General features: G+C 38.0%; 1 long non-coding RNA gene across 1 annotated transcript in view; it reads left to right on the forward strand.

Moving 5' to 3' along the window:
- The window catches only part of LOC139363743 (uncharacterized), a 315,681-nt gene that overhangs the window by 223,430 nt on the left and 73,284 nt on the right, over positions 1-18,967 (forward strand). The window contains exon 3 of the long non-coding RNA XR_011624594.1: positions 3,895-3,979. This is a non-coding gene — a long non-coding RNA (uncharacterized lncRNA). The remainder of the gene's footprint in view (positions 1-3,894; positions 3,980-18,967) is intronic.

Here is an 18,967-nt window from a genome sequence, read left to right on the forward strand (position 1 = left end):
CTAGAGCCAGTGAGTCAGAGCCAGTCCCTCTGCACATGAAAGATTTCAGTCTGTGTTTATTGACACAGAGGGTGGTTTTAATTACCCTGAAGGAATTTCTGGCATGTTTTGCCAAAGCCAGTTTTAAAATGTTTAATCAGTGGATTAGTGACTATCGGACCTACTGGAGAGGTCTGCGCATGGGGCAGCTGGGCAAGTGTAGTGTATTGCAATGAGGCTGTTAGTGACAGAGTATAGGTACATTTTGTCAGAGAAACATGGGAGAATACTACCATCCACTCATGAGACGATCTTGGCTTTAGAAAGTGTGGTGTGTTTTCTGTGTCAAAGGCTTGATTTCCTTCCTTGGTTTCATGAGCTAAGCAACCTCATGACCTCTGTTTTTGGTATACTGAAAAGGGAACATGGTTAAGATGGTCTAGAGCCAGAGTTTGAGTGATTAATCAAGCAATCAGTTCAAGCCACAACTAGCAACTTGAAAGAGTGAATATGTTTTTCTAAATTTCATAGGCCCAGGCAGAATGTATACTTAAAATAGCATGATTGCTTTTGTTTTACCTATTTGTGTGGACCTATAAAACATTTCAAGATGAGAGCTATAAAAGGAAAAGCAGAATGGTGGTGTCACATCACAAAGCAATTTTAATCTGCTAGATACCTTGAAAGGAAACCATAGCCCAAGATAAAGGTAAAATCACCAGAAAAAAAATTGTTTTCCTGATTTTTGTGTCTTTGCTCTTATATCTTTTGGTTGAATCTCTCCAATAAGATGTAAAAATACTTAATAGTGCTAAATACCATATTTTCTTCATCTCTCCAAGGTAAACTTCAGATAGAATTTCTCTTTTTTCCTTACACAAAACTGTCTTTCATACTACCTCCTTTCCCTGATGTTTTAATCTATAGATAGGCCATGTTCTACTCTCTAATGTAGACAAGCAAGAGACTTGGCACCTTGAAATTTGAATAGAAACCCAAAGGCATCTTTGCTACATTGAGCCCATGTTGTTGAGCTGCTATTTATGTACTGTTCATTTACATGGTAGTTTAGTGATATTCCTCGTTGCTTTCACAGAAAGGTTTCTCAGGCTATTTCATACCTACATGAACTTATCTGGGGGTTTGCCAAGTTTACTGGCTCTTGACTCCTTCTTTTTATAAGATTTTTGTTTTGGGTTTAGAAGTACATGTGTAGGATTGTTAGATCTCTAAGTTGCATGTCACAGGGGTTTGCAACATGCAGATTATTTGGTTACCCAGGTCATATTTTACTCTCTTAACCATCAAAACAACTGATCAAATAGTTCACTTGTCTTTGGCACTGCTGATAGTTTTCAACTCTAAAGAATTCCCCCTTCCTCTGGCTTTTAAATTAGTTCATCAGTAAACCAACTTCACCAAACAGGTTGATACATTAGCAGCTAAATATTAGGCAAGGAAGGAGTTATATAAAGTGGTAATGCCATCTTGTACTTGTGGAGGGGTTTGTATTTCTGCAAAGTATTTTCACAGCTCTTGTTTACTCTGCACAACAAACATAAAGAGTAAATTGCCTTTCTTCTCATTTTCTCAGTTAGAAAACTGAGATCCAGTGGAGTTAATCAACTTGCCTATGATCACATGCCAGTTTATGGTGGAGAGAAGACTGAGGTTTAGAGACTGATTCATAAAACCAAGCTCTTTCTGTGATATCAGAATATGAGATAAATCAATAAACTCCTAACTAGATGAAATCTTACAGTCTTGGAAAAAAGTGCATCTGCTTGCTGACTCTCTGTAAGGCATTGACCACTAACATTTTTAGCACAAGTTTCTTTGGGTGGAACAACTTGGTGTGCCTTACACCTTTGATTTTGGGGCTTAGGCAGGGTTGTGTCTCATTCCTAAAGTCACTCATTGTTACTCTTGCCAAGTGGAAGAGTCTCTGGAACCACATTCCTGGACAGTGGTGCAAGCCTTAAAGCGCTAGGGTTTTGGTGATAATAAAGAAAAAGCCAATGGATTTAGTTCTATGTCATGGCTGTATATTGCGCCCAAATATTTAACTCACAGATATCTACCATTTGGAATCAGCAAGAAAATAGGTAAGAAAAACAATGGATTGATCATCACCAACACGATTCTGATCCCCAGAAACTAACATAAGGACAGAAAAGCAACATTTACTGAGTATTATGTGTATTTTTTGCCTCATTTCCATTTTATTATGTAAGCAGTGAAATCTTTGATAAAAAGATGGGCTCATTACTTAAATCCTCTTACTGCAGTTAACCCTATGTAAACCTAAGACAATAGTAGTAACTACCTTCCATGGTTGTTGTGAGGATTAAGTGATATAATACTTGTATATGGCTAGTTCAGTCCCTGACACAGATTAAGCATTCAATGAGTAGTTGGTTGTTTTTAGTAGTTTTAGATGACTTAAGTGGTCATAAGCATTATTTGCAATGGACTATGTGCACTTTTACGCTCCCAACCCTAGAGTTTAGAATAATGTGAAAAAAAGTAGTCAAGAAAACAGACTCTGGAGATGACTGGGTTTGTATCCTGGCCCCATCACTTACTAGTTCTTGGGCAAGTTATTTAACCTCGCTAAGCTCAGGTGCCTCATCTGTGAAATGAAGATAACAGTGCTTAACCTCATAAGGCTATTGTAAGTATTAAAAGTAACAGTGCCTGTAATGTGCTCAGGACAGTCCCAGGAACATAGTAGGTAGTAATTGCTAAATGATATTAGGCTGTATTTTCATTAATATTAGTACACTTATGTATATGCCTTAAGATATTACTGTTGAAAGACAGTTGTTCACAAAACAGAGGACAAATAAGTTAATACACTAACCTTAATCTTTGATCCAGTATCAGTACTGGCTGGTGGTGATTTGATCTCCTTTAAATAACAAACATAATCTGTTAGGTCGGATTCTTGTGTCAATCTAAACAAACTGCTGCCTTTTTCTGAATATGAAATAAAGCATTGAGGAAAATAAAATTCATTATCTGCTCCATGCACCATCAGGATATTTAAGGATAATAACTTTAAGATACTAAAAAATTAATAATAATGGATTAATTATGAACCTTTTTTTCTATATTAGTGGTATGTTGAAGCTTTCCATTAAGGCCTTTTTTTTTAATCTTACATGTTTATTTTGAATATTTCTTCTTATATTACCTTGTTCATAGCTTCTCATAGGGTATAACCTCTTAACTTCTGAACTCTTTCAGAGAAAGGGGGCTATTTCTAATGAGTGAGGTGACTTGCTTCTGCTCCTGAATAGTTCCTATTGCATAAAAGTTGTTCTGCACCAGAGCATCCTCTCTTTCACCCACTGCTCCTAGCCCTGCACCATAAAACCTTACCCCAAACACTGAGTATCCTGTCCACAGGACCCCGCTTTGGCTATATGAAGCCAGCCCTCCTAATCACTACAGCCTCTTCAAAACTCCCTAGATGCCATACAGCAGCTGTTTTCAAACTTTAACGTGCATTATTAGAACCACCTGACGTGTTTGTTAAAGACAAACTTCCAGGCTCCACCCCGTCAAGCTTAGAATAGGTTTGTAGGCCTGTGAGTTTGATTTTTTCAGTTTCCCAGGTAATCCTACTGTTGCTGATGATGATCACGAGCAACACTTTGAGACCCACGGCTCTACGTCTGACTTCTCAAGTGAGAAGACAGTTCATTTCAGGTCGATGGGGCTGAGGCAAGGGAGCTTTTACAGTGTTGATTGTGTTACCTTGTTAGCCTGGATTTTGACGGGCCAGGAGCAAACTCTCCCAAAGAGATGGTAGGGGGTATGTAGAGAGTGTGTAAATGCACCTGTATGTTACCAAAAGTTGAAGCATCGTTACCTCCTGGAGTCTGGATCTGAACCCCATGTTTGTCACAGGAGCCAAGGGAGAACCCAAGACAGAGAATAGTGGCACAATAATGAAGCATGAATTATCCAGATGAAAACACCTATGGAAATAAAGGTATTCGTATTATTATTTATACCTACTCTTCTTGATAAAGTAGCAGTATAGAAGTGTTAAATAGTTCCAATTGCTTAAAAGTTGTTCCGTGGGACACAAATAAGTTAATTTACATTTTTAAAATAATTATTGTACATAGGAAGCATAATTTGATTTATTGTTTTAAGAACAAGAGCATATTTTGACCAAATGTACATGGGGATAATACATTATCATTGGTTATAAAATTACCAGGAGAGAAAGTGTTGGCTAAACAAGAATAGAGCCTGCTTTATTGATATTAGGTTTGTCGAATAAACTAGAGAACAAGGTAAATGTATTAACTGCTCAAACAAAGAAAAAGAGCTTTTGGGGTCAAGAGGCAAAGAAAGACAATATGGGCATCTTACTTTGAATATAACGAAAAATAAAAGTATCACTGAACGGGTAATTTCCAATGAGAAAATAGATCTAGAAATCACTGTGTAGGAAAAAACAACTTCTCACCTGTATCAAATATTCTAAAGTCCTTTCATTATTAACTCCTAAGTAGTTACACTTGATTTGGATGAAGCAGCATGGAGGCTTCTGCTAGGCTTTTTTATTCATTTCTCAATACAGTGTGTGGTGAGGCTTTAGCTTTACAGCCTCCACATTTGGCTATGTTTTGTGGTAATGGAAAATAAAATTTAATCCAAAAGAACTGTATTTTGATTTAAGAAAAAGAATCATCAGAGATTCTCTTTAGAAGTGGAGTTTGTAACAGAGTTTGTATGAACCCTGAGACAGATCAAAGAGTACAACATTCAGAAGAGAAGAGCTCCCTTTAATAAAAGGAACGAAGGGGGAAAAAGGCTCTAGATAAATATTTTATCATAGAGCTAATGAAATGTAAAAGGTGGTCACAGATCAAAAAGGGAAGAAAACAAAAAGCAGGTATGTGTGTATGTGTATGTATATTGTGTATGTGTATGCATATGTGTATGCATATATGTTTGTGAATATTCTCCACCAGACTATGGATAAAGATGTGTGAGGCATTTGTGTCCTAAGGGAACTATGCAATGTTAGCATTATACATTTATATAGATTCCATGCAGGTGACGTTTCTTAATGTTTTTATATAAAATAATAAAAGAGCAGGGTTTGTTTTTAAATAATGTTGGTGATGTGAGGTAGAGTTCAGCTCTTCCCTTGCTATTGAAAAATTACCTTTTGCTGTCTGGTCCAATTGAATTATATCTGTTGTAATTTCAATGTACGATTTTTTTTTCATTCCTACCAACTAAGTAACACTTTCAGTGCATTTTAATATAATACTGATTGGGGTTTGAGTTTTTTTTGGTTTGCCCTTGATGATGTTGCTTTAATGAGATGAAACTGAATAGCTTTGAGTAGATTTCCCTGGAGCTTCCAACTTTTATGCCCCTTATTCCTCCTCCAAGATGGAGGGAGAAAAAAGTATTTTGTTATTTGGTCAAATTTTATGACTTGTGTTATATCAGACTCAAAATTTCTAAAAACATAAAAACTGTGAGAGACAGTTCAGATTCCAAATTTCAGGAGTTTCTTGTGAAGAATAGCCAGGATAAATATCTGCTTTTCACTGTGCCTCATCAAGTCCAAATGTTTCTAAAAAATCCCTTCAAAGTACAAAGACAGTGCCCTTCTCCAAATTTTGAGGGTTGGTGACTATATAAGCATTATGCACAGCTTAGTGATAAGTGTGAGGTACAAGGTGAGTGTGTGTGTATACACACGTCTGTGTTTTAATAGAATGTTAAGAGTCACTTCAAGGTGTCATTTTCACAGGTTTAGTTACTTTCTTCAGAAATTGAATCTATTAGAATTTGAGACAGCCTTGGTGAAAAGAGGTTGGTCAATATATACACATATACGGTTAGATAAAAGGTATAAATTCTAATGTTTGATAGAGTACATGACTGTAGTTAGCAACAATGTATTGCATATTTCAAAGAAGCTAGAAGAGAGAATTTGAAATGTTCCCAACACATAGAAATAATAAATTCTCAAGGTGATCGATAACCCAAGTACTGTTACTTGATCATTATACATTCTGTGCATGTAATAAAATATCACATGTACCCCATAAATATGTAACATATTATGTATTTTTAAAATTGCCTTGAATTTTGACATGAGATTATGATCATTTAAGAGCAGTATAAGACATGAAGCCATGTAGGGCTCTCTCTGATTTTCTAAAATCCGTTCCAGTGCAAAATAATAATTTAATGTGTGTCAGCAGATTGGTAATAAAGAGTCTGGCATCCATCCTTTTACTTATTAAGTATTTATTGTGCACTTACTATGTGTCTGATGCTGTACTCGGCGCTGGGGATGCAAAAGTTTAATATATAGACCTGGTCTCTACCGTTAAAGAACTTGTGGTTTAGTAGGGGACACATGCAGGACAACAGGCAATTATAATGCAGAATGAGAGGTTCTCTGATGAAGGAAGTACAAGGGACTGTGAAATGACATAAGAAGGGCTCATGAGGAAGCAGATGGCTAAACTGAGACCTGAAGGCTGAGGAGGAGGGAAGAAGAATGAAAAGTATTCCAAGCAGGGAGAATGGTAGTCAAGACGACGGTTAGTCCCACCTCAGTTATTTAGTAATTGGGTGACTTTAGGAAAAAAGTCTATCTTAGATATTTTATTTTCCTTATCATTCTGTGGGAGATGGAGATGGTGGCCATAGTGGATACTGCCGCTGGTGGAAAAAAAAATGATAGCAGTTAATATGTATTGAGCACTATTATGTGCCATGTAGTGTACTAAGCCTTTTCCATGCATTAGTTACCTAATTAGGGTTTTGAAATCACCTTTTGAGGTAGGCACCATTATTATCTGTTTCACAGATAAGCAAAGAGAAACTCAGAAAGGTTAAGAAACTTGCTCAAAGTCACCTTATTAGCAGTAGAAAAGCCAGGATTTGAAAACAGACAAGTTTAACTTAGAACCTGTGTTTTGCACTATTACTATACTATTCATAATCTAGCTTTCATAAGCTGATAAAAGATGAGCAGGATAATGGATTGAAAGGACTTTTTAAACTACATGGAACTCTATACTATCATTCTGCATTTTAAACTGGGGCATGAATCATGTGGTTGGTAGCTAGTCCAGAATAAAAAGTAAAAATGATTGCAGCAATATATGGGCTGCCATTTCTTGATTTGTTAGCAATGCCTCTAATTCTATGACCTCAACACATTAGTAGTCAAAAGTGGCATTTCCTAGGGGACATTTTTTGAAGCAACAGAACGTTAGATAAGATGGACCATGGGTTTGCTCCTAAATGGCAACTGCTATGTTAGAAAGTTCTCAAACATTCCTAAGATCTTTAATCTCTGTTAATCACTCCATGCGCCTCTGTGACTGCTCAGCACAAAATGAAATGGAGGCTTGGCAATTATCCAATTCCTTTGAAGACTCTTGCCTCTTAATGCGGATAATCCAAAGCTCCAATTGCACTTTAAAAAATTCTAGATTACCAGGTTCACTCAGGTATACATACTCTCTACTCTGCCTCCACTTTTTTTTGCCAAATAGACCTTTTTCCTGTCACTTCTATGTTTCTGATAATTCCCAGTGTGCTCCCTGCATTTATCTCAACTCTAATCAGCCATCGTATTGTGAACTTAGGACAGTCTGTACAATTGTCCTGTAAGCAGGTCCATGTTGCTGGTCAACACATTAGCAGTCATTGGGAATTGTTGAGAATGTTTGGAGAGAGGTGGTCACACAATCTTTTGGCACAAAGAGCATGTCTCCACTACAAAGGCAAAGACTGGTTCTACAGTAGGTGGAACCACAATGAATCAAAATAATGAATTCTTCTGCATCATAGTTCAATTCCAGAGGCTAATTGTTAATTTAAGTCCTGCTCATGGCCTGATAACAGGGCTTTCCTTTTGGAAACTTGACTGAGCTAGTGTGAAAGGCAAGACTGTTATTCAGATATACTAGTGAAATGCAAACAGTTTCACATATTAATGGTCACTAATGACCTGTAGTCAGGCTATGATTTGTTAGGTTAAAAACAAAGGCACAATTAGTTTATTTGTTCAGGAGTGTAAACAGAGGGCTTTGTCAATCTGTAGATTGTTCTTCTCCATTGGAGACAGTAGGCTGGAGCATTCCACTTAAGCTGTGGCATTTGAGGACTGCATTTTCCTATCTTGAGATTCTCCCAGCTTCCTGTCCCCTCATAAGCCTGCAGCCTTAATCAAAAGGGAATGAAGAGGATGCTGTTATTGGTCCCCTTTCTCTGTGGCTTTGCTTTTTGATAAGTGAACCACTTTAATTTTAATTTTTTTCTTTCAGTTCCACTCTGGTCTCATGCTTCAAATAGCTAATTTTCTCAAAGTATCACCATTTCTTCAGCAAACATGTAACACATAATTGAGGTCAAATTATGCTCCAAACGCTCTCCTAGACCTCAAGACTTTTAATGATTATCCAGAGAGTACTGACCCCATCTGCAAAATTTACAACTTCTCCATAGGTGTCGTAAGATTTCCTGTACCACTAACTACTACTTGTAAGCTTATCACTAAAAAAAAAAATGAAGAATCTCTTGAAATGTAACAGCTGCTCTGTTGAGATATGCATCTTAGAGAGCAAGGCACTTTGATCTTTTGGGGTGCATCAAAGCTGACAATAGAGATTTTGAGGGATTATAGTGACTCCTTAGAAAGGGTATACCTTGTGTTTTGCCTACACTTATTTAATTTGAGAAAGTGAGTATATTTCAATTCTTAAAGGAAACCATGGCATTAAAACAGAAAATTATTTAATCCTTCATCAAGTAAAAAGAAAAGACTGTGATCCACCTCGTACCACAAAGCAATAATGATGCAGGTTATCCCAGTGAGGCATTTGGATCACTTAAAATCATGATGAAGCAATGATTATGCCTATTATCTATTTTAATAAATGTAAATTGCTGTGGAGAAACAAACCATTTTATGCCACTTGAATCCTTTTCAAGGAAGCCTGAATCCTTTTTGCATGGCTTAGATGTATTACTGTCATTTTCCCTTCACTAGATTGAATAAAAGCACTTAAATCAGAACTTTGTTAGTGTACCCTCTTGTACTGTTTGCCCTAATAAATTGTTGTGATTTTAGTCTTTGAAATCCATATTTTGTAACATTTGCAAATTTATCTGTAGTCCCTTCCAGAATTGAGATTATGGGGTAAATTCAATAGTAAGTCAACATGTACATTATATGTGCCAAGCACTAGGGGGACAGCAGTGGAACACGGAACTCATGTGGAACATGATCTCTTTCCTTGTTAGCACTAATAGCAATCAGCAGTCATTTTATTTACTCATTTGTATGTGGGTTATCCTCTCTTCTTGAAGGTGAGCACCTGTCTCTTGGCTAGTGTGTATCCCAGGTTCTAACACAGTGCTTGGAATCTGGTAAATATGCTCAGTATATATTTGTTGAATGTTGAATGAAATCCAGGCCCAATGGTGGGAGCTTGAAAGCCAATAGTAGCATTTGGGATATTGTGAAATAAAGCAAAATTACTTGATAAACAGATCTCTAGGGACAAAATTAGGAGATGATCGGCACCATTGTGAACCTTTATTGCATGAGATTGTTTCTTCATGTCCTCTTATGTCCACTTGTATGTAATACTGAGTAATATTTCGATATGATAAAAAGGACCTCCTGTTTATTTGGAAACTACCAAAGCCTGGCAGTGATATTTATTATACTTATCCTTGGGGTGACCAATCAAATTTATTATGTGAAATGACATATTCTTCTGAATCCAAAGATAATTTTAATATTCTGGAAAGTCTTTACAGTGGTATGGATAGATTGTGTGGTCATGTTTCAGTCATTTACCTGATAGATGTTTATCGGGCACTTATTGTGTGCCAGGTATGGGGTTAGGTACCAGGAATATGGAGTGACAAGGCCCTCTGGGGAAATATATTGATAAAGAATAATAAACATAAATGTACAATTGCATCTGTGACAAGCACTCTTAAGGAAGAGTTAGTGGTACTCTGAGAATGTGTAGTAAGAGGATTATTGGACCCAGACAGAGAAGGCTTCCCTGGTGAAAGAATAATTGCTAAATCCTAAAGTCATCATAGGAGTTAGCTATGTTGAAGAGGGGATGGGAAGATGACCCAAGCAGGGAGAACTGCATGTACAAGGGCTTTATGGTAGTAGCAGTAGAGACTGTGTGTGTTCAAAGAAGTGAAAGGTGGCCAGTGTGGATTAAGTTCCCACAGGGTGGACATTAGGCAGAAGTCACATCTTGCGGAGTCTTGCAAAAATATATGAGCCGTTTTTACTTTTTATCTTAAGAGTAATAGGAAACCATTAAAATGTTTAAATGTGGGGAAGATTGGGGAAAGTGACCAAGTTTGCTTTTCAAAAATACTATTCTGGCTGCAGTACAAAGAATAGATTGGAAAGGGTCTAGAATAGATTTAAAGAGACACGTGCCTTATTCACATGAAACTGACACAAAATGTACATAATATATGCCCATGTGAAGCAGTCCCTGCATAAAGCATGTACCCTGGAAAAAGATTCAAGATGAGCTCCTCCGTGGTATAATACAGACCTCTTCAAATTCCTCTATGTCATGCACATACCTTACCCAGACATAAATTAGCATCATTAATGCAGAGTGTCACGTTAGAGCCCAGTTATACTTCCAGCTGATGCATCACTTTAGCACCTTTCTCTTTGTGCTTTACCCTCCACTTTCAAAGGCTGTTCTCAGGTCTTATTTTCCTTCCTAGAAGTGTGAGATTGGTTTTTCTGCTGTGCTATTGGAGTGATCCTCCACTTAGAGTCTAATCTGCCATGGCTTTGTGCCTGTTTGTCAGGAACTTCGAGGATGTATTAAGACATTATACAGGGTAGAAGCTCTGTTTTGACAATGATTATGCCTATTATCTATTTTAATAAATGTAAATTGCTGTGGAGAAACAAACCATTTTATGCCACTTGAATCCTTTTCAAGGAAGCCTGAATCCTTTTTTGCATGACTTAGATGTATTACTGTCATTTTCCCTTCACTGGATTGGATAAAAGCACTTAAATCAGACCTTTGTTAGTGCACCCTCTTGTAGTGTTTGCCCTAATAAATTGTTGTGATTTTAGTCTTTGAAATCCATATTTTGTAACATTTGCAAATTTATCTGTAGTCCCTTCAGAATTGAGATTATGGGGTAAATTCAACAGTAAGTCAATATGTACATTATATGTGCCAAGCACTATATTTGGGATACAGCAATGACTAAAGCACTAATTCTGCCTTTAAGAAGCTTACAGTCGTTTCTCACTAGTGGAGTGGGAATTGACACATAAGCAAGAGGAGGATGTTAGAATGCTACATGTGGTAATGAATTAAAGTTAGAGACATCAACAAGAACCCCTGCTTAACTTTATATATACACAAGTGACTACATACAGAAATATTTATGTAGACATACATAGGGTTGTATGCACACATATATTTCTTTCTGTGTCAGCTGAGAGGGCCTAAAAGAGATGGCATCCCAGTAGCAACTAGCACCCAGATCTTGATTTCTAAAACCATTATTTAATAAAAGGAACCAGGAATTCTTGGAGAAATGTCTGATGCTACCACTAGCAAAGGAAATATATGAGTCTGGAGCCTCTTATAGAACCAGAAAATAAAGAAGCACTTAAAAAAAAAAAAAAGGAAAAAAGCCTGCATTGATGGAGCTATGTCAAAAGGACACAGAAATCAACTGGAAGAGTTCCTAATGGCCAAAGTGGAACAATCTGAACAATAAAATATAGCATTGAATTCTATCCCAAAGTATAAAATCAATATCCATGAATTCATACTGGTATAAGTAAATGATTGAATAAATAGGAGAGAAGAAGAAAATCTCCCATGCAGAACTCCAAATAAATTGTTCCGATAACATACCTTTGAGGAAGACAGCAAGTTGGCATAGCTCCCTATGCCTTAAGGATGGGGCTGTACATCATGACTTCTTTCTAAGAGTACAGAGTACAGTTTGGAGGAGAGGGGAGTAACTTTACAATGGAGAAACCTGACAAACATTTCTTCAGCCAGGTGATCAAGACCAACATGAACATAATGCATGTTGATAGTAGATACCCTTGATTGATGTGATAGGATGGAAATGGCACTTTATCTCTGTGTTCTTCAATAATGAGAAAAACGTCAAACAAATTCCACTGGAGGGGCATCCTACAGTATACCTCACTACTATTCCTCAAAACTGTCAAGATCATCAAAGGTAAGGTAAGTCTGAGAAATTGCCACAGCCTCAAGGAGCCTGAGGAGCCATGACAACTAAGTGTAATGTATCATCCTGGGTAGGATCCTAGAATAGAAAAAGGACATTAGAAAACTAAGGAAGTCTGAATGAACTATGGACTTTGGTTAATGATAACATATCAATATTGCTTCATTAATTATACAAATGTACCACACTAACATAAGATGTTCACAATAGGAGAAACTGCAAGAGGTATAGAAGAGCTCTCTGTACTATCTGTTGCATTTTTCTGTCAATCTAAATCTATTTTAAAAAATAAAATCTATTAAGATTTAAAAAAAAACAAACCCTAAAGAATAAGAAAATACAGTCTAGTGGGGGGAGCCAGTAAGTTGGTAGACAATTATAACACGGGTAAAATGACAGGAGTATGGACAGCTATTGGGAAAAACATGATGTGGCATCTAACTTGTCTTTTAAATCCTGATTTGACAACTTTGGGAAAATTCCTTAAACTTGCTGAGCTTTCATTTCCTCATCTCTAAAATGGTGATAACACCTGCACAAGTCAACATAGGCTTCCAAGCCAAGCCACAGGAGCTCATATCCCCTGCTATGGGGCTGGGTGATTTACTAAATCCATCTGGGCTTTAGTTCCCCATCAGTGAATGGGATAATAAGAGAATAATATAATAGGAAAATAATAAGTACCTACCTTAAGGAGTTTTCTTGAAGCCTGAGAAAATATATTTGAAGTGCTTGGAACAAGTCTTGGCACACAGTACTTAAATGCTGCTGCTGCTGCTGTCTGCTCACAGGTTTGTGGTGAGGATTCAGTGGGAGAATCGTGGAGACTACTTAGTGCATGACTAGGTTTGGGCATGTGGCTTGTGTTCTACATCCACCACCTACAGAGCACAAGCCCCGTGGTAGGTTCCCGGAGGCCAGGAGATGCTTTCCCTTGCAAGGCAGACACCTATGTACCAGACATTCCTGCTACTTTTAACCTTAAGCTGAGAATAGAGTGGAAGTTGACCAGATAAAAGGAGAGTAATGGATATGGGTTCTGTAAAAGGAAAAAAATCCAAAAACCAAAAGAAGCATGGCACCTTTACAGAACAGTGGAGTTCAGAATGACTGGAGTGAGAAGCCTAAGAGGAGGAGGAAGTAGGCAAGAGGAGAAAGTAAGTCTGTATTATGTCAGGAATTAAAGGCTGAATTGAAGATTTGAACTTTATTCTGGGGTTAGTGGACAACTACAGGCAGGTCAAGCAAGAAGGCAACATGTAAGACTTTTACACTGTCTATTGTTGGAAAACAATGGGATAGAGGTGGAAGACCAGTTAGGAAGCTACTTCAGTTGTACAGATCAGTTGAGAGATTACGGTGGCCTAAATGATTGTTAATAGATGGAATTAGAATTAAAGGATTTGAACAGTAGGGTAAATAATGATTCTAAAATTGTATGAAGATATTTTCCCACCCAATAGTCTGATGTATTATAGTTGATGATACTTGGACAATGTTCTAAGATCTACGTGAGATAAGAATACTGTAGAATAACATAAAAATTTAAGGCAGTGGCTTTGAGACTTCTAAATATTTTTCACCCTCAATATATACCATTATAGGCAAGTTTAAGAAAAATTAATAAGCATTAAAATCAGATTAACTCTGAAATGATGAGGGAATAGAGGAGTATTCTAGACTAGCATCACTCTAATAGAAATCTAACACAAGCCACATATGTAATTTTAATTTTTTAGTAGCTACTTTAAAAAAAAATAAAGAATACAGATAAAATTAATTTTTTTGAGACAGAGTCTCTCTCTATCACCCAGGCTCGAGTGCAGTGCCATGATCTCAGCTCACTGCAACCTCCACCTCCCTGGTTCAAGCGATTCTCCTGCCTCAGCCTCCTGGGTAGCTGGGATTACAGGCATGTGCCACCATGCCTAGCTAATTTTCGTATTTTTAGTAGAGATGGGGTTTCACCATCCTTGGTCAGGCTGGTCTCAAACTCCTGACTTCATGACCCATCTGTCTTAGTCTCCCAGAGTGCTGGGATTATAGGCGTGAGCCACCATGCCCAACTTTTTTTTTTTTTTTTTTTTTTTAATGGAGTCTCACTCTGTCGCCCAGGCTGGAGTGTGGTGGCGCGATCTTGGCTCCCTGCAACCTCCGCCTCCCAGGTTTAAGTGACTCTCCTGCCTCAGTCTCCTGAGTAGCTAGGATTACAGGTACATGCCACCATGCCCAGCTAATTTTTGTATTTCTTGTAGAGATGGGTTTTGCCTTGTTGCCCAGGCTGGTTACAAACTCTTGGGTTCAAGCAATCCACCCACCTCTGCCTCCCAAAGTGCTGGGATTACAGTCGCAAGTCACTGCACTTGGCCAGATAAAATTAATTTTAATGTTTTAATCCAATGTATCAAACATATTATTTTAATATCTAATCAAAATGACAATTATGAGATGTTATATTCTTTTTCTCATATTGTCTTCAGAACTCAGTGTATATTTTACACTTACGGCACATTGAATTCAGACTGGTGTCATTTCAAGTGAGCAATAATGGCCCGTGGTTAGTGGCTACTGTGTTGCACAGTGCAGGTCTGGAGTTCCCAAAGTTAGTCAAAAGTAGTTTAGATTTATACTTGCTGGAGGAATTCTTTTTTAAAACAAGGTAATCAACATTCCTATTCCAATATGTGCACATGGGAAACAGAATTTAGTGTACATACTCAAATTGCCTATTTTACTCCATGTATACTTTTCGAGCACTCACTGTATGGTCATGGAGCATCAACTATGTTAGCACGAGTGGTGGTTCACACATTGGAGCTCCAATCATGAGCTGACCACACACGGTGTCTGTCCTTCAGCTTACACCTTTATGGAGGAGACCCGAATAAAACAGAAAATGAAATAGTCATAAATTTGCCAGGCGCGGTGGCTCATGCCTGTAATTCCAGCACTTTAGGAGGCCGAGGCAGGTGGATCACGAGGTCAGGAGATTGAGACCGTCTTAGCTAACACGGTGAAACGCTGTCTCTACTAAAAATACAAAAAATTAACGGGGCGTGGTGGCGGGTGCCTGTAGTCCCAGCTACTCAGGAGGCTGAGGCAGGAGAATGGCATGAACCCAGGAAGTGGAGCTTGCAGTGAGCCAAGATTGTGCCACTGCACTCCAGCCTGGGCAACAGAGTGAGACTCCGTTTCCAAAAAAAAAAAAAAAAAGAAAAAGAAAAAAGAAATAGTCATAAATTATGCTATGATGAAAACAAAAGAGGGGTTGAGATGCTGGATAACATGATGAGATGGCTTTAGATGATTTCAGTTCAGATGACATAAGCTGGGAGATAAAGGATGAAAATGAGTCAGCCATACAAGAATTGGTGGGAAAGCTGATCAAGTAGAAGAAATAGCATGTCCAAGAGCCCTGAGACTTGTGTATGCAAAGAATCAAAAAGTGAGCGTGGCTGAAGGCTGGCAAGGGAAGGAGAGAGTGATGTGAGATAAAGAAATGGACAAAAGCCGGATCTCATGGACTTTGTAAGCTGTGGAATGGAATTGGAGTGTTATTCTAAGGGCTGTGAAATCTACAGAGCTTTCAGGGAAGGGGCTTCTTGATTAAGAAGACTGCCTTAACCTCAGGTCACTGTGTAGGCTAAAGGTAAAAATGCAATAAGCGAAAGTTGGAAGAAAGTTCTGCAATCTCACAAGGTTATTGAGAGAAAGATAGAATAAGGTAGTAAAAGTTCTGGAATGACAACATACTGATTTATAGATGCAAAGTGCTGGGAAGAAAAGAAAGAAAGGGGGTTGTTAAACCCAGCTGGTTTTGTTGAGCTGCTCCTTGTAAAGGAATTGCATACTTTCAGTGTTCAGGGTGCTTTCTGAATGGAATCTTAAATTTGTTTTCAAAAAACTAAGTTGCACAGAATGGAGCTGGGCATGCAGGTCTTCTGCCCTCTCTGTGGTTTCTGGTTTTCCAGATAAATGGTTGGCTGTTCCTGACATGAATGCTCACAGGTGCATGATGACGTCTTGCTGAGGGTCCTGCCAACAGTTTGTGTATGTGGAGAAAGAGCAAGAATCCTAGGAAGCTAGGAGAGAAGACAGCCTTTTATTTGTCTGGCATTTTGGATGTTTCAGTATATTTTTGAAATCATTATCTCAGGGTCATGATAACTCTGTAAGATAAAAGAAGCAAGTAGAACCATTCCCAAGTTATAGAAGAATAAACCGAGGGTTTGAGAAGTGAAGGGTTAGTTTGTGGCCAAAATAGACCTTGAGATGATATCATCTAATTTGTACTTTTTTCTCTTGTGCGAGAGAACACCTGTGACTATTCTAATCCTACACCAATCTGTTACAAACCCCTCTTTTAGCAATGTATAAAATAAGGTCTAAGCTCATTGGGAATGAGTTTCCTTTGGGGCTATTTGAAACCTTATCTACTCTATCTCTACAGGGTAAAGAGAGGGTGGAGTTGTTGTATATTATACATTATTGGTAAAGCAATTTGATTGTAAGCTTCAAAGTAACTGGGTTTATGTACTTCAGCTTGTATAGTGTTCAATAGGCATACAATGAATCTCACAACGTGTCATTAGATATTGAAGAAAAAATGATGTAATCAAGACCCAAATTGATCATTATTCACTGATCCTGGAACCTGGATAATTTTAAAGTGTTTTTTGAGATGGAGTTTCATTCTTGTTGCCCAGGCTGGAGTGCAATGGCACTATCTCAGCTCACCACAGCCTCTGCCTCCCAGGTTCAAGAGATTCTCCTGCCTCAGCCTCCTGAGGAGCTGGGATTACAGGCATGTGCCATCACACCTGGCTAATTTTGTATTTTTAGTAGAGAGGGGGTTTCTCCATATTGGTCAGGCTAGTCTCAAACTCCCGACCTCAGGTGACCCACCCGCCTTGGCCTCCCAAAGTGCTGGGATTATAGGCTTAAGCCACCACGCTCGGCCAATTTTAAAATATTAGAACAGAAAAAAAAATCTTCATTTAAAAATTATTTTAATATAATTTACTGAGACTGTCTCTGAGACAAACCTTCTAACAGTATTTAGTTGTTATTACCAGATCACAAGGCCGTTATCCTTAGCAAACTAATGCAGGAACAGAAAACCAAATACAGCATGTTATCACTTATAAGTGAGAGCTAAATGATGAGAACACATGTACGCATAGAGAGGAACAACACACACTGTGGCCTACCAGAGGAGGAGAGGTAAAATTAGAGAGAGGACCAGGAAAAATAATGAGTGGATACCAAGCTTAATACCTGGGTTATGAAATAATCTGTATAACAAACCTCCATGGCACACGTTTTTCTATGTAAAAAGCTTGCATATCCTGCACATGTACCCCGAACTTGAAGAAAAAAAAGCATAGAGATATTTTTTTCAAGTGTGTCTTATTTTTTTTCCTTTTTCTTGAATTATGGTTAGAGTATGGTTATTTGGAAATGAAATAAATGGCAAGTTGACCCTGGCAGATTTAGAATATAGGCTCTTATACTTTGGGGGATGTGTGGGGGTGGGAAGGAATCATGGAACCCCTTGAAAATTTGATTAAAGCTCTGGCTTCTCTCCACCGGGGAGAATTTGAAGAAAGCTGTAAATGTACAACAGGCATATAATTTTAGATTATGAATTCCCATGAAGTTGATTCCTCAGTGGCTGATCAAGCACTTCAGATTGAAGAAGGTGAAGGTTGGAGTGAACAAATGTGCAAAATTTAACTGAAGATAAATATGCAGTACTTTAAGGGGAGGGTGTTGTATTCCATGCCAAGAATGGAATGTGCTTGTTTTGGCTTCACAATGATGTGGCTAGGGAATATAGACGAATCCCTGTCTCAGAGGACTCACCTCTGAAGTTTGCCCAGTCCAAGTACAATTTAAAATTTTAAAAGCTTTCTGATACCAAATCTCTCTCTTTTTTAAAATTTTTTCATTATACTTTAAATTCTGGGATACATGTGCAGAACATGCAGGTTTGTTACATAGGTATACATGTGCCATGGTGGTTTGCTGCACCCATCAACCCATCATCTATATTAGGTATTTCTCCTAATGCTATCTCTCCCCTAGCTCCCCACCTCACAACAGGCCCTGGTGTGTGATGTTCCCCTGCTGTGTTCATATGTTCTCATTGTTCAACTCCTACTTATGAGTGAGAACATGCGGTGTTTGGTTTTCTGTTCTTGTGTTAGTTTGCTGAGAATGATGGTTTCCAGCTTCATCTATGTCCCTGCAAAGGACATGAACTCATCCTTTCTAACGGCTGCATAGTATTCCATGGTGTATATGTGCCACATTTTCTTTATCTCCCATTTCTGGGTAGTAAGAGGGGAAGCATCCACTGTCTGGGTTGTGATTATGTCCTGCCCATAAGGAAGTTTGGGAGGTTGGAATGAGGAATTTTCACAACCAGAAAGTGCAAATAGTGCATTTTCTCCCTCACTTCCTTTATTTCTCTTTTATTTCTTTTGTGTGTATGTGAGACAGTGGAAGCTAGTTGGACTGAACAGCTTCTTTAAAATCTCTACAAAGATATAAAAACCTGTTACCTTTTACCCAAGAGTAGTTAATGCTGCCTTTTGGATGAAATGGGACCCAAGTAAAATTTGTACTAGTGAATAATGAAGTAGTTCATGCAGAACTACATGCATTCAGAAAGAGAAGGCATTATTATAGC

Source organism: Macaca nemestrina, chromosome 6 (genome assembly GCF_043159975.1).
Source record: "Macaca nemestrina isolate mMacNem1 chromosome 6, mMacNem.hap1, whole genome shotgun sequence".
Taxonomy (NCBI): Eukaryota; Metazoa; Chordata; class Mammalia; order Primates; family Cercopithecidae; genus Macaca; species Macaca nemestrina.